Source organism: Lactuca serriola, chromosome 1 (assembly GCF_051521515.1).
Source record: "Lactuca serriola cultivar US96UC23 chromosome 1, Lser_US96UC23_V15, whole genome shotgun sequence".
NCBI classification, from domain to species: Eukaryota; Viridiplantae; Streptophyta; class Magnoliopsida; order Asterales; family Asteraceae; genus Lactuca; species Lactuca serriola.
The window spans coordinates 116,589,110-116,594,074 of NC_136408.1; positions in this window are offsets into that span (position 1 = coordinate 116,589,110).

A 4,965-nucleotide genomic window follows, 5' to 3' on the forward strand; every position below is an offset into this window, starting at 1 on the left:
TTGGCTAAGTCTCGGTGATTTTGATGTCACGTCATCACAAAAGGATATTTCATGCATTGGAATTATGTCCAATTGATCTGTTCACAAAGGAAGGACCATAGAGAGACATAGTATACATGTTTATAACAAGATATGACCGATGTTTAACTCAAGTGTTTAGTTGCCTAATCAAAACATTATACAATTAATAAAGTCTAATTAATATGGCGATTAAATAATAAGTGTTTTATTTATATTCAATAGTTTTGAGACCATAGTTAATTAGGTTATTATTGTGTTTAAATTCATATGTTTTACTTCCCGAATAATTGGATTATTCAAACATCCACAGTGGATCATACTTTTGGAAGTAAGTAGTGAATTAAGACTGTCATGAATCATATTGTATATTGTCTAAGGGGTTAGACATAACTAGGGATGAGCAAAAACCGAACCGCAAACCAAAAAAACCGAAAAAACCGCATAAATCGAAACCGAAAAACCGAAACCGAAATGAAAATCGATGGTGCGGTTTTTGGTTTTGCAAAAACCGAAAATACTCGGTGCGGTGTGGTTTCTAGTCTTGCAAAAACTGTAAAAAACCGAACCGCACCGCATATAATATATATATATATATATATATATATATATATATATATATATATATGTTGATATTCGTAAGAACCAAGAACTTATGACAATTAAAATTTCTATAAATATAAATATCTATCTTATCTATCAGAGGATGATTGTATATTTTTAAGCATACATTCAGTGGTATTTACACTAACAAATAATGTTTATGACATTTTTTAACATTTAAATATGAAGAGTACTAGTGATATAGTATCATTTTTATGAATACATAAATTGATATTATTGTATGTACTTGTGAAACAAATAATATATTAAATTCGTATTATATTCAAACATTAGAAACATGTTGGATGAGTGGTTATGTAATTTGATTTCAAACTAAGAGGTGGTGGTGTCGGTTTATCTCCAATAAATGATTAGCACTCCTCATCTGAGTCAAAGTAACTCGCTGAGTTACTTGAGTTTTAGTAAAAAGGCAAAACAAAAACAAAAAAAAACTAACAAAAAACCGCAAAAAAACCGAACCGCAATAAACCGCAATAAAAAACCGTAAAAACCGAACCACATAAAACCGAACGGTGCGGTTTCTAAATTTCAAAAAACCGAAGTTGCGGTTTTCGGTTCGGTTTTGGTCAAAAACCGCACCAAACCGCACCATGCTCACCCCTTGACATAACAATAGTTTGTTGCAGTATTCATGAGTACTTTTGAAATGGGGGTTTAATTATTGGATTAACCCACGCTTAAAGAATTACCTCATGGATTTTATCATGAGTAATTTTGAGATGATAATATCTTATATTCTTGAAATAGAGATATATGAACTGTTGTTTACAAGTTGGCTGTGCATTGATAATACGTAAATGCATTAATAATTTGATGTTATAAAACGTACTGTTGTGTGTGATTTGATGAGTAAATAGTACAAGCATATAATTCAAACTTTATCCATTCCTTTTTCCCTAACGGTAAAAGCGATATATGTGGCCCCCTCGATGATTTGATGATGACATCTAAAGCGCTTGGCCAAGCCTTGACTGAATTGACGTGTTCAATTAGTAGTCTGCTATCAGTCGTCACAAATCATAAATCAGAAAGAAAATCTTGGATAGAGAGATTGATTATAATCTATATCTCATGTCTATACGATATCTTATAGAACAAATGAATATTTGATCACTTATCTTAGGACATGTCACTGACTAGGTCAGAGTTCGACAATGGCTTTTGGTAGCCACAAATTGCTGATCAATTTGGTAGTTATACTGGCAGTTATAGTTATTAGGCTTATCCAAGTGTGAGACTGTTGGATTAGGTATCTAAGCCCATAACTATAATTGGTATAAACTTGAATTTATAGTAGCACAACCCTATTGGGTTGCAATTGAATAGGATAACTTTTATAGAGAGAAGAATGATTTATTAATTTATTATTTGGTTAATAAATTAATTAGAAATCAAAATAAATGATTTATTAATGTATTATGGAAATAATATATTAATTAGAAATCATATTGTTTTAATTAATATTTAATCAAAAATTAATTTGAAATTAATTTTAGGGTTAAAGGAATTAATTAAAAATACAGGGACTATAGGTGACAATGTTCAATAGTTGAGCACTTTGCAATTCTAGAACCTCCCTAAAGAGGGGGGGGGGGGCAAAATCTAGAGTGCTCCTAGGGTTTCCTTGGGCACTAAGGGTGCCTTGGATGCCTTAGGGAGGAAGTTAAGGGATTATGTTTATCTTGGATGTACCTGCCTTATCCAATACCTTCCTAATACCTATATAAACCCTCATTTGGGTTGAATTTCATCTAAGCCTTCATTCTAAGAGCCTTGGACAAAATTTTTGCTCCTTCCCTCTCTCTCTCTCTCTCTCTCTCTCTCCCTCTCTATAGTTTTCTTTAGTTGCTAGGGTTTGTTTGTGAACCATTAGAGGCGCGAAACTTGTGGCACTTGCTACCAATAGTCCTTCAAGCAAGGATTCAAGATTGTATACAATAACAATCTTGAAGGTATGATTTCTAACCCTAGTTCTTGTGAATTTAGAAAATCATAGTTAATTTCTAGGGTTTTTAGTTTTGTGTTTAATGCTTGTATGTCTAATAGAGAAAACATAGATCCAATATATTAGGGTTGCATGCACACATAGGAATTGTTTGCTATGCTCAAATCCAATCAGCAAGGACGTGGCCAAGGAATGACCACGACGTCATGGATTCTTGTCTCGCAGTTGTTTCTTTCTGACATTCCCATGATGGGGTGATGTCTCGTATGTCGAATGTTTTATCTATACATGCCCATGACGTGGCCAGGAGGTCATCACATCTTGGTGATGGTTGACTTGGTTGATCGTTGAGTTTTGACCATTTGAATTGGGATTAAACTTGGATTTGAGTTGCTGATTTAGGATTCATCTTTTTTGGTGACAATCGGTTTGCAAGATTGAGTAGTTGAAGGTGTGAGAGTATTGTTGTGCTTATCCAGTTCTTTAGGTAAGGAGAGTTTCTCAATATGTCATGTATCCCAATATATATCCTTTGCATGGTAGGATAGAAGTATTGTTAGAGTACAAGTATGCTTGTTAACTAGGGTGATACCTTATTATGCATATGTAGAGTAGGATACTTGGTTTCTTGGTATGCTAGAATGATAGGGTTTTTCCTGTTGATCGTAGGATACTGTTTGGAGTTATGTTTGGTTAGGGTAACCGGGGAAGGTGATTTATCTGGATTATATATGTTTAACAAGCGAATGACTTAATTGAGAAGTGGTCACTAGCATGGTAACTAAGGAAGGCTAGTTGCCAAGGGTATGTGATATGCTGTTATATGTTATGTGTTTATGCTACATGATTATCTAGTAATGTTAGCATTGGTTCTATGTAGTCTAAGTTAGATACCCTAAGAACACTTGGTCTAATACCTTATTACGATGCTCTGGTCAAATTGTTCTCTCTCGGGTGGATCACTTGATCGACTATTTATCTGATCTCTAACTTCACGCAACTTTATGTAATGTATGAAATACCAGGATTTAGCCCGTGAAACTTATATGTAAAACCAAGATGTGGCCTTTGGCCTTATAGGGAAAGACCAAGAAAGGACCATGGAAACCATACGTAAGACTATGGGAGGACCATAGCAATTAAGATTATAGGCTGACTGCAACAATGAGTGATTATAACATTGTGGGAGGACCTTAACATTTACACGTTTTGTACTGATATGTATGTTGTATGTATGATGATAGTTTGGTGCTAGATCCAAGGAATTTATGCGGATTCATTATACATATGGTGGAATATGTGGTATATTGGGAACTTACTAAAATTTTTACTTACAGATGTCGATAAAATGTTTTGCATGTTGTTCATGTGAAGAGATCGGTAGGACTGTACACACGCATTGAAGATAATCGTTTTCGCTGTTTTGTAATCCAACTCTTTTATCTTTATGGTTTCAAAAAATGAATGTCGCTTATTGGTTTTATGTAAAAGGTTTTAATTGGTTATTCTATTTTAAAAATGAAAAATCTCTTTGAAATTTTCGGGACGTTACACAACTAAGAGCTATCCTACTGACGAACAGGCGCGCCAAATATGTATTAATCTCTAATACAATAAATGATCAATATCGATGGAAGTATGATAATAAAAGCTAGATCCTTCACTAATCCTAATAAATACCAAGTTCTACGAAATAAGGAATAACTAGGTAAGATCATATTAGAGGTAGGATCTATTTGGTATATAAATATATTGTTTAGAAAATCCACTTAAAACACCTCACTAAGATCTTGCCTAGATATCACTCTCATAAGTTGATCAATCAATATTATGATTGGAATTATTGGTAAATCTTATGCATAGGTTCATAATAACGACAATGAGCTTAAATATAAGTTACACTTAACAAGCATAGTAAGTACAATTGAATTTAAAGGTTTTCTAGAAAAAAATTGGAAACATTGTGGGCAGAACTTCTATGCTGAATACTTCATTCTTTCAGGCTTTCAAACATCGCAACGCCTTGCTAAAAAGCTCGAAACTCAAAAATTCATATCCCAAAGGTGTGGGAAAGAGTTCTAGAGAGAAAGGTGTGAAGAATATGTGAGAAATGAATTTATATGTATGTATATATATATATATATATATATATATATATATATATATACATACACACACATACACATCAGCTCCGACCACTTGCTCTAAGGATGTGCTTCTACACCTGAGAGAATCTACGAGGTCACAACATACAAGGTCGTTAGAACCACCCCAGGGACTGTGCCCTGGGAGAAGGCTCTAACGATCAAGTTAGATCAGCTATTAGAGGTGAGATGGTTCTCCTTAGCTGTAGAGAACCATCTTGGTGCTAGGGGTAG